At 46.3% G+C, this 12,226-nt stretch overlaps 1 protein-coding gene across 1 annotated transcript in view; it reads right to left on the bottom strand.

The window, feature by feature from the left end:
* Positions 1-12,226, bottom strand: part of USP10 (ubiquitin specific peptidase 10) — a 414,101-nt gene that overhangs the window by 326,642 nt on the left and 75,233 nt on the right. The gene's annotated exons all lie outside the window — the stretch shown is intronic.

Below are 12,226 nucleotides of genomic sequence, written 5' to 3' on the forward strand. Positions count from 1 at the left end.
CAAAAGAAAGGGAACTCAGGACAAAATAAGAATTATTCACAGGCTCAATGTACAAGAGTAGTAGGACTCCTGCAGCAGTTTGCCAGATGTGGACGTACTGTGCAGTCACGAGTTAGACCCAGTACCGGCTTGCACAGGTATGAGCAGGGGGGCGTGGTGGTGGAAGCCGACAGAAGTAATATTACATCTTATGGTTTTATTTTACAGAGTTTTATATAGTGCAAACTTGACCCGAATCGGATATCATACAGAGTTTTATATAGCGCGAACTTGACCCGAATCGGGCATCCGAGTGCTTTACATAGCACCAGTTGCATTACATGAAGACACATTCATTTTTTGTTAGGCACGGGGAGATTAAGTTATTTGCGTAGAATCACAGGATGTTCAGCGTCATTGCCGAGACACGAGCCCATGCGGTAAGTCAGGAGGGGGTGACACCATGAGTTACCCGCACCGGGTGACACCAACCCTAGTGACGCCACTGCTGCAGCAAAAGTTGCAAAGAGGATCGCAGCTGTCGAGCTGGAGTGTAAAAGACATCTTTTCTGAAGATAGCTAGGTCCCTCACCATAAAGGGCCCTATGGGCAATGGAAAGCATTTTGAATTGATTTCGAGCCTCCAAAAGAGGCCAGTGCAAATAGCGCAAACGCGCACGCACACTACACCTTTTAGACAAGTCAAGCAGGAGTCTAGCGGCAGAGTTTCGAACAACATGCAATTTGCTTAAATGGTACCCAGGAATGCCCACATACAGGGCATTCGCGTAGTCCAAGCGAAATAAAATGTAATCGCTGACCACGGTTTCTTTGGCAGGTCCTAGAAGAAAGGGAAGGAATTTTCTCAGGGTTTTCAAGGTGCCGAAACACGTCCCGACAAGTTTCTTAACTTGTGTAGAGAAATTCAGGTTCTCAGAAACCCATAGCCCTAGATTTTGTGCAGTATTATTCCCTGCACTAGGCAGGGGAAAACCAGGAGGCCACAACTTAGCTCTGAAGTCGACCAGAAAGGTCCCATAGAAGAGAACCTCGGACTTCCCTTTGTTACACTTCAGCTGGGCCTGGGCCAGCCAATGGAAAACAGAGGCAAGACAATTGTGTGCTGACTGGACAGATTCATCGTCTCTTCCCCAAGAAAAAAGCTGGGTGTCGTCGGCATAGGCCATCACCTTAGCCCCCAGTGATTCCGCTAGAGAAACCAGCGGAGTAACAAATGTTAAATAAATGGGAGTAAGGGATGACCCCTGCAGGACACCTGTAGCCAACTGCTGAGGCTCCGAGGCACACGGAGGGAGCCAGACCTGCTGAGTTCAGGCTTCGAGGAAGGACCTAATCAAACCCCAGACGGAACCAGTGATGCCAATTTCCAAGAGGCGGTGAAGGAGCAGTGAATGAGGCACTGTGTCAAATGCCGCTGAGAGGTCTAGCATAACCAATGCTGCACTCCCGCCGGCATCCAAACACTCTCGGATTGCCTCCGCCACCTCTACCAAGGCTGATTCCGTACTGTAGGCCGCCCGGAAGCCAGATTGAGCTGGGTGCAGCAGGCCGAATGCCTCAAAGTTAGTAAGCTGATTAGTGACTACTTTCTCGCAAACCTTAGCTAAACTGGGCAGGAGCGAGATTGGCCTGTAATTCCTAGGTATTGAAGGGTCGAGAGAAGGCTTCTTGAGGAGAGAGAGAGAATCAATGCCTGCTTCCATGACGTGGGAACCGTGACGTCACTGAGGGACATATTAATAATTTGGTTAACTTCCGGATTAATAATGTCCGCAGCAGCGGCCAGGAGTCTGGCGGCACAAGGGTCATTAGGAGATCCCGACTTCAAGGCTTTAAGAAGTTTTAACGTATCAGATGGTTCAACCGGCGCAAAGGTTGACAGCATATTAGACATTCCAGCTGTCAAATGGACAGGTGCGGAAGCTGTGAGCCCTCCCGCCGGGGCGGAGAAAGAAACTTGAATGCTACATATTTTGTCCACAAAAAAACGGAGAAAGCGTGTTGCACCAGAAGATTGAGACTGGCATTGCTCATACTAGTGCGCTAGGTGCCATGACATTTTTAACAATGGCAAAGATCTCCTTCGAATTCATATTAGCCAAGGCAATTCGTGAGGCATAGAGTCTTTTTGCGGCAACGATAGACGTGTAATAACTTTAAGCCAGCTCCAAAACTTAGCATTCATGTTTGAGGTCCCTCAACTCCTGGGAAAACCATGGTTTAGAGGTAGAGTCTCTTGCCAACTTGGATCGGCAGGGAGCAGCCAAAGCGGACACTGAATCCGAGATCCAAGTTGTAAACCCATTAACATATCCCTCCAAGTTATCTTGGGGGAGAGGTCTGGAGGCAGCCAAGGAGCTGATAACCTGATGAAGATCAATTCTGCTATAGGCCGGAGGACGGTGGCAGCCAGTCAACTGAGCTGGCCGCGCCACTTCCCAAGGCAAAAAGATCAGGAGTGGTCCGACCAAGAAACAGGCAAAGGTTTATCCACCTGGATCGCAAAATTTGAACCGATGGGGTCAAGAGTGTGACCCACTTCATGATTACAGTATGTGACCCATTGACTTAATTGGACCGATTGAAGTGCATCAAGGAAAGCCGCCAATTCCGAGGCCTCCTGATGATCCAAATGGAGATTAACATCCCCCAGGATCACATACTGAGAGAAGCGCAAAGCTAGTTCTGCATAGCTTCTCCACATGATTTAAGAAAACCATTCGACGTACCAGGGGGCCGATAAATAAGTGCCCCCCCAATGTGAAGTGGGCTGAAAGCTTTACACTAAAATCTAGAGCTTCACACACACCCCAAAGGCTAGAGGTTTCACTATGAAGAGCCCAATTTGCTCTATACATAATGGCAAGGCCACCTCCCTTTCCGCGATCAGCCCGATGTACTTTATAGCCCGGAGGAGTAGCCAGTGTGACAATAGGGTTTGATGAAACGTCCAGCCACGTTTCAGTAATAAAAAGAAAACTCAATGAATGATCCGAGACCAGATCAAAAATATCCACATAATGCTTCTTCATTGATCTGGCATCGATCAGGGCAGCCTTAATGAGCGGTGGCCTAGATGATTTTTTAGGCAAAGTGCTCAGAGAAGAAACACATGTAGGCCTAAACCCGCAATCCGAACAGACAAACGTCATATTAGACAGTGGTGAGTAGCAACAATGTGAGGGACAGGGAGAGGGTCTACAATTTATAAGGAACTCACTATTGAAATGGACTTTCTTTCTACTTGCAGCCCCCCCATGGACAGCATTTCTGGCCCTGGGCCCTGACTTGGCACGGAAAGGCGCAGACAAGCTTGCCTTAGGTGCGCCTTTGGCAAGTCCGCTGCGTACATCCGAGGGGAGGCCATTAAGTAGAGGAGGCTGATGGGGCGTGCTACGTGCAGCAACTAGAGTGCTGCCGGCACGCCAAGATGGCCGCTAGCCGGGACTAGCCTCGAAAGTGCAAAAATGCGGAAAAGAAAGGAGTATAACACACTCCAATTACATAAGCAGCAGAGATTTCACCAGTAAAGAAGCATTCCCCCCAAATTCAATTATTAAAACTTTTCCAGCAAGAACATAACACTCGTAGAAAATAAAAAGGAACCCCCCAAATTACCAGCCTAAAAAATGTGCAGCAAGTTAAAAGATTTTGGGCGCCAAACTGGCACAACTGAGCCTTTACCAAAGCATTAGCAAACAAATGACAACAGAGGACCCTGTGTCGCCGCAAACTGCCTTGAGTGTGTGCACGGCTCCGGATGAACTCTGCTGCATCTTCCTTCCGAAAACTGATTACGTCTGCAGCAGTATGGGTCAGCAGGTATTTCTCTTTCTTGCCACTTGTTTGTCTTGTGTCACAGCAAGATCATTGGCTACAGCAGCCACCCCAGATGCGGATATTTTACTAGTTTTAGGGCTGTTTTCCTCACCGCCATCCTTCCACTCAGTTGTTATTAAACACACAACCACCCCAGTTATAGTAAAATCCTTTTTTGGGCAGTCTTCATCCCTGCCCTCTCACTATCAATGGTGTTTAAACCCCCACCCCTGAACCCCAATCTCTTATCTTTAAATTACCACTGCTCGTTTTTAAAAACTATTTTCCAACAATCCTCACTTTGTGCTCAGGGCAATGCTTTTTTTTTTAATATTTAAATTAGAGGTGGTTGAGGAAAAGCTGAACAGCATTACAGCGACCAAGCCCGAGACCCACCTTACTGGATTTGGTGCTGTCCCTACATGGTGGGGGGCAGGAGTGGGAAGTGGCTAAACTCAGTCTCAGCTGTACACAGCTCTATACTGATAGAGTGTATAATATTGTTTCAGGTTTTCTTTGCCGTCTTTAAAAAACAAGCGAATTAAAAAATAACAAGCTGCTGCTCTAATCTGACATACTAACTGTGCCCCATCGCCATATCGCCTCTTCTGCGCTTACAGGCTGGTGTGCCCACTGCCCAAGTAAGACCGTCCTTCTTAAGACCACGCACATTCCACCTGACAATTGCCTGGTTGCTTCTCATCTATTTAGGTTATGTCCTAAATCTTACATCCGGTCAGGAGCAAACAAAATGATGGATTTAGACCCATATTTATCTACTGGGGTGAATGTAGAACAGCATACTGAACAGCATTCTGTCCATCAATTGTTCTTTTTGCATTTTTTAAATTTCACTTCTATGCATTAACCTGGACCCTAGCGCTAACCTCCCAAGCGCGTATTGTGCAGGTTTGTATAAGATGCATGTGTGGTACTTGCATTGTGTGCATTAGTGAGTCAGAGTCATGGATGGCCATGGTTGAAAGACCTTCAAGAACCTGCAAGGCTGGTCAACGTGGATATATCAGGCATTTATTCAAGTAAGCAGGCAAGGATAGTGCTGGAGAAGGAATATGCTACTTACCAGTATGCATCTGTTCTTGGCATGTAGGGCTGCTGACATTCATATCTGTGCATAGATCGCCGCCTAGTGTTGGGTCCGGATGATTGCACATTGTTGTCCTGGAAGAGTCTTCGAAGTATCACGAGATAGGTGGCTCCTCCCCCGGACTACAGTGAGCATGGGCATCCTCTCCATCCTCCGATTGTTTTTCGCCATTGTGGCAGAGATGGAGTATGGTACAGTAAGAGATGTCCATGCAAGAAAGTAAGAAAGTAAGAAAGAATGCTACAGCTGCGACAGGCACCGGGGAGGAGGGTGGGCGATATGAATGTCAGCAGCCCTACATGCCAAGAACAGATGCATACTGGTAAGTAGCATATTCCGTTCGAGGCATGTGGGCTGCTGAATTCATATCTGTGCATAGAATGTATAGCAGTCTCTCCCTTAGCGGTGGCTACCTGTGCCAGCTGCAGCAGTTTGAAACCGAGTTTTTAGAACAGCCTGTCCTACAGCCGCTTGCTGTTTGGAATGTACATCTACACAATAGTGTTTTGTGAAAGTATGTATGGTAGACCATGTGGCTGCTCTACATATTTCCTCTAGAGGAATGTTTCCTAGGAAAGCCATGGATACCCCTAGTTTGCGTGTAGAATGCGCTCTTGGGGGAACTGTTAAAGTGCGTTTTGCTTTTAGATAACATATTTGAATGCACTTAACTATCCATCTGGCTAACCCAGATTTTGAAATGGGGTTGCCTTTGTGTTGTGGTGAAAAGGCAACAAACAACTGTTTAGTCTTTCGAAAATCCTTAGTTCTATCAATGTAGTATAGAAGTGCTCTTTTGACATCTAGTGTGTGTAGAGCCCTTTCAGGTACTGACTGGATTTGGAAAGAACACTGGCAGTTCTATAGTCTGATTGATATGAAAATGGGATACCACTTTGGGCATGAATTTAGGGTTTGTTCTAAGAACTACCCTATTTGCATGTATTTGGATGAATGGCTCTTGAATAGTTAGGGCTTGTAGCTCGCTAACTCTTCTAAGTGAAGTAATTGCTACTAGAAAAGCCACCTTCCATGTTAAAAATTGTAATTCACATGAATGCAATGGCTCAAATGGTGGTCCCATTAGTCTGGTTAAATCGACGTTTAGGTTCCAGACAGGTGAAGGTGGGTGTTTTTTTGGGGGGGGGGATTATTCTTTTGAGTCACTCCATGAATGCTTTAATTGCAGGTACTCTGAATAGCGAAAGATGCTGTCTGTTCTGAAGATAAGCTGCAATGGCAGCTAAGTGTATTCTTATAGATGAATAAGCTAGATTGCAACGATGTAGGTGCAAAAGATAGCAAATGATATTTTGCGTTGAAGCATCTAGTGGGTTTATGTCATTGTTATTACAGTAAATGACAAAACGCTTCCACTTTGCAGCGTAACAAGCTCTGGTCGTAGGTTTTCTTGCCTCCTTGATAATGTTCATACAGTCAGGAGGTAAGTTTAGGTACCCAAACTCTAAGACTTCAGGAGCCAGAATGCAAGGTTCAGTTGTTGCGGATCTGGGTGCTGTATGTCTCCATGGCTCTGAGTGAGGAGAGTGGGTGTTAGCCGCAGTCTTTGATGAGGCACCACGGAAAGTTCTAGGAATGTTGTGTACCATGGTTGCCTCACCCATGTTGGAGCAACCAGGATTAGTGTCCGTGAATGCTGGCGTAGTTTGCGTGCCACTAGCGGTATTAACGGTGCTGGGGGAAAAGCGTACGCAAATCTGCCTAACCAGTTCATCCATATTGCATTGCCCTGCGACTGCAGATGTGGAAACCTGACAGCAAAGTACTGGCATTTTGAGTTTTCCCTTGTGGCGAACAGGTCTATCTCTGGTTGTCCCCACTGTTGAAAGTATGGTTGTAGCACTGTGGGATGAATCTTCCACTCGTGCATCTGTTGGCTGTGTCTGCTGAGCAGATCCGCTATTTGGTTGTCCTTGCCTGCGAGGTGTTCCGCCATGAGAAAAATGTTTCTTTGGATGGCCCACTTCCACATGCTTTGGGCTAGATGTGATAGCTGTGGAGAGTGGGTTCCTCCCTGTTTTTGTATGTAGTACATTACTGTCATGTTGTCCGTCCGGATCAACACAGTTTTGTTGCATAAATGTACTTTGAACGCTTTCATTGACAGAAAAATTGCCATCATCTCTAGCAAGTTGATGTGCATTTTCTTTTGTTGTGTTGTCCATAGGCCCTGCACTGTGTACTGAAGGACATGGGCTCCCCATCCTATCAGGGATGCGTCAGTTGTCGACACTATTTGTGGTACAGGCTCTTGGAACAGTCGTCCCTTGCAAAGGTTTTGTGGATTCCACCAATGCAGAGAGTTGTATGCACGACTGTTCACCAACACTAGGTCTTTCAATTGTCTTTGAGCCTGGTTCCACTGCCGTGCTAAGTACTTCTGTAGCGGACGCATGTGTAGTCTGGTGTGAGGGACTATGAAGATGCACAAAGCCATCATGCCTATGAGTTGCATAAACACTCGGGCAGAGAGCGAGTGTTGTGGCTTGAACTTTTGGATTAGTAGCTGCATACTGTTTATTCTTGCAGCGTTTGGGTATGCTTTTGCTGTCAGAGTATTTATTGTTGCTCGCTGGTACTGCTGTACATGGGATGGCTGAAGGTGAGATTTTTGGTAGTTTAACGTGAAGCCTAGGCTGTGCAATAGGTGAATAGTGTGGGACATGTGGCTGGCACATTGCTGGGCCGACTTTGCTTGTATTAGCCAGTCGCCCAGGTACGGATAGACGTGAATATGTTGTCTTCTTAAATGTGCAGCAACTGTCGCTAGGCATTTGGTGAACACTCTCGGGGCTGTTGTTACACCAAATGGAAGGACTTTGAATTGGTAATGTTGATTTAGTATTGTGAACCTGAGATACTTCCTGTGAGCAGGATGTATCGGTATATGGAAGTATGCGTCTATGAGGTCCAAAGTTGGAAGGAAGTCTCCTTGTTGCAGCAGTGGTAAGACTTGTTGTAGAGTGAGCATATGAAAATGCTCTGGTAAAATGTATTGATTTAGGGGCCTGAGGTCTAAATTTGGTCTGAGAGACCCGTGCTTTTTGGGGATGAGGAAATATAGTGAGTATACCCCTGTACCTTGATGTTCTAGTGGTACCAGCTCTATGGCCCCTTTTTGCAGCATGCTGATGACTTCATGCTGCAATAAGTTTAGGTGTTCTACCGACATAGGACGGTGTCTTGGTGGTATGTTGGGTGGTGTGGAGGTTAGCTCTAAGCAATAGCCATTCTGGATAATTTGCCTTACCCATTTGTCTGTAGTGATGTTTTGCCTGACTGGTAGGAACTACTGTAATCGTCCCCCGACCGGTGTTGTATGGTCTGGGGGTAGCGGTAAGGAGTCACGGTTTTGTGTTGGTAGAGGATCTGGTGGTATTATTCCCTCGCCCTCTGCTTTGTTATTGCCGCGGTATCCACCTCTATTGTTTTTTATTTTATTTATTTATTTTATTTTATTTAAGAGGTTTTATATAGCGCTGGCTGGACCCAGGAGTATCAGAGCGCTTTACAAGGTGTTTCCATACAGGTACAGTGTGTATAAGCACAGACAACGGAATAATAAAAGAACAAGTCCACATAGGATACATGACATCTAGATAAAAAAAGTAAAAACAATTGCTAGACACTATGAGTCATACAAAATAGCGGTCACAGTTTGGCGGGAAGCCTCACTTAGGTATACAAAAACATGCAAGAGAACTGACCGTCATGAGGAGGGGAGGTAAGGTGATCAGATAGAAGGAAAGGGAGTTGGCCAGGCGGGTGGTCACAAGTCATATGCAGAGCAGATAGGTGGGGTGATGCAGAGGGGCGAGGTTACCAGGGAGGGATTAGAAACCCCAGTATTTATTAAGGAGAAGAAGTTTGAGTTCTTTTTTGAAGCTGGGGTAGGACTGGTTACAGCGGAGGTCTTTAGGGAGGGCATTCCAAATAAGTGGGGCATTGCCTGAAAATGAGCGTGACTGAGTGGAATTCTTTTTCTGAATGGGGGGAATAAGTAGGAGGGTGTTGGAGCTTCTCAGTGATCGCGTGCAGCCTGCTTTGGTCAGTTTATTGGAGAGGTATGCCGGTGTGTTTTGGTGGAGGATTTTGTGCGTAATGCAGGCGGTTTTATATGTGGATCTACCTTCAATGGGGAGCCATTTAAGGGATTTAAGGGCGGGAGAGATGTGGTCAAATCGTTTGCAGTCCGTGATAAGCCTAGCCGCGAGGTTGAGCACAGATTTAAGAGGTGCCAGGTGGGTTTTGGGAATTCCGGTGAGGATGGCATTGCCGTAATCAATGCGCGATAGAGCAAGCGATTGGACTGCCAGTTTAAAGTCATCAATTGGGATGAAGGGCTTAATTTTCTTAAGGTTACGGAGGGTAAGGAGGGCTCCTTTGGCAGAGTTGTTGATGTGAACGTTGAGAGTTAGTCGGTTGTCAAGGGAGATGCCCAAGGATTTGACTGAGGTGGCTAGGGACAGGGAGCAGTTGAGGGCGTTAAGGTCTGTGATCCACTTTTGAATGGGGAGCTGGTTGTTTTTTGGGGAGAAAAGAATAATTTCAGTTTTTTTTGGGTTAAGTTTGAGATGGTTCGAGTGGAACCAGGCTTGAATTTTGATGAGGGTGTTGTTGAGGTGGAGGATGTCAGCATGGGTTTTTATCTTATGGTAGAGTTGTGTATCGTCAGCGTAGAGGTGATAGTTAATCCCTGCTTGTTTGAGAATGAGGGTGAGAGGTTCCATGAAGAGGTTAAAGAGAGAGGGAGATAGTATGGATCCTTGTGGAACTCCTAGAGAGATGGGGGAGGGGTTCGAAAGGCAATTGTGGATTTTAATTTGCTGAGCGCGGTGCTGCAGGTATGAGACAAACCAATTATGAGTCATGCCATTAAGGCCGAATCGTTCTTTAAGGACTTTGAGAAGAACAGAGTGGTTAACGGTATCGAACGCTGCGGAGAGATCAAGGAGGATCAGTAGGCTAGATTCGCCATTGTCAAGGGAGTGGTGAATGTCATCTATAATGTTAAGCATGGCGGTTTCAGTGCTGCAGCCTTTCCTGATTTTATTGTAGGTGGTTTGCGTATTCCCTTAGTAGTTTGTGGTCTGCTGTGATGAGTTACCCCTTGCAGCACCTCTGTAATTGGAGCGACGAAAGGAGCCTTTATGTTGTTGGGACTGTAAGGCTCCCATAGACTTAGCCGTCTCCGTGTCTTTTTTTATTTTGTCCAGTATTGCATCTACTGCTGGACCAAATAAGTAGTCCGGATTTATTGGCTGGTTTAATAAAGTAGACTGGACTTCATTTTTGAAACCTGAAATGCGAAGCCACGCATGTCTCCCGAGTATAACACTGGTGTTAACAGATCTGGCCGCTGTATCTGCCACGTCTAGGGCACATTTAATAGAGGCGTTAGTTATCAACTTTCCCTCTTGTACTAGGTCTTCAGCCTGTTCTTTGTAAGGTTCAGGTAAATACTGGAGAAGTGTCTCTAAGGTGTCATAGTGTGCCCTGTCGTACCTAGCTAACAGGGCTTGCGTGTTAGATATTCGCCATATGTTAGCAGCTTGAGTAGCTACCCTGTTCCCTGATGCCTCAAAGATCTTTGATTCTTTGTCAGGAGGTGGTGCTTCTCCAGTTGTTTGGGAGTTTGCACGTTTTCATGCATTGGATACCACCAAAGAATCCAAAGGCAGTTGTCCCTTAATATATGTGGAGTCTACCGGTGCTGGCCTGTATTTTCTCTCTATTCTAGGGTTAATGACCCGTGCCCTAATTGTGTCCTTAAATATGTCACCTGCATGTTTAATCACCCCTTTTAACATAGGCAGTGTTTTTACAGATCTTTCTGATGTGACAAAGGTGTCAAAGAGGAAATCTTCCTCGATGGGGTCTGCATGCATTTCCACGTTGTGATGGAGGGCTGCCCTTTCTATTAGTGCATTAAAAGCAGCTGTATCCTCTGTAGGAGAAGGCCTAGCAGGATATGCAGGTGTATCTGGAATGGGTTGAGAGTCACCAGGATGTACTGGATCAACCCATGGTTGACCTTGAGTGTCTTGGTCAGTGTCTACTGGGTAATTGTATTCTTCATTATATTCATCATCCACTTCTTCATCCGAGTGTGTGGCTGTATATGTGTATGGCTCAGGCCTAGTTGGCCTAATAGGCTCAAATAGAATAGGTAAAGTTGAACAGTCCCCTTTCCTTTTGAGTGGGATGACATAAGACTGTTTATCAGTTTCTGGTCTGATCTTTCTTTTGTAGAGTGTGAGTTTCCCAGAATTAGGGTCAATGTAAAGTTTTGGCTGTTCTTCTGATGAGGGGTCTGGATGTAAGATCTCCTGCTCAGCAGTTCTGGGCGTTTTTGCCAATTTTCTTGGTTTAGCTTGTTTTGGTGCGACACTTTTTGGGTCGACCGCCTTTGTTTTCGAGGAAGTTGGTAGGCCAAACTGGATTGGTCCGAGATCCCTCGGTGTTCCAACAGTCTTTTTAGGTTGTGCTTGTTTCTTCAGAGCCGAAGTTTTTATCGTTTCGACGTTTTTTGTCGAGTCGATAGTCCCTTTTTGACCTTGTTGCGTCTTGGTAACCTGTTGTTTCGAACCGATGGTTTTTTGCCTCGGCTCGATGACTTTCTTCGGGTCGATTTTCTTCGGCTCGATTGTCTTTGGTTGCACAGCCACTGGTTTATCGACTCGGTTTGGGTTCGACAACCTTCTTCGGCGCCGATCTTGTCGGTTCGACGGCCCTTTGTTTTGGAGTGGATATGGGTGCGCTGGGCCTCGGCTCGACGACCCTTGTGTTGGACTCCGATGGATCGACGTGGTTTGGTCCGAAGACCGTGTAGTCGATGAGTTTCGGTTTTGTTTTTGGTTCAATCACTTTCGGTTTCGACATCATGAATTTGTGAGTACGTTGATCCGATGGCTCTTTTTCAATATTCTTAGCCGAGCTGTGTCGCGGGGCTATAGAATGTGTTTCGAGCTCTTGGCTAAGGCCATCAGACGATGCCTCGACCTGAGCCTGTGGAACCATAGAAGTATATGTTCGGGGTGTCGTACTCACGGCTGGCCCCGTTTCATCACTGGAGTTCCGATCCCTTGTTCGTCGTCTCCTACCTAGACGATGTCTTCTTCGTCGATATACTAGTTGTAGTCATGCTCCGAATCTTGATCCGACTGTTGATCCGATTCTTCAGCTTCGACGAGATCGTCTTCATCGTCGAAGATGTTTTCTGGCTCTGGTGCTGGTTTCTGCATGGTTAGCCTAGCGGCCCGTCAAGTCCGAAGTGTC

The sequence above is a fragment of the Lissotriton helveticus genome, chromosome 12 (genome assembly GCF_964261635.1).
Source record: "Lissotriton helveticus chromosome 12, aLisHel1.1, whole genome shotgun sequence".
NCBI lineage: Eukaryota > Metazoa > Chordata > Amphibia > Caudata > Salamandridae > Lissotriton > Lissotriton helveticus.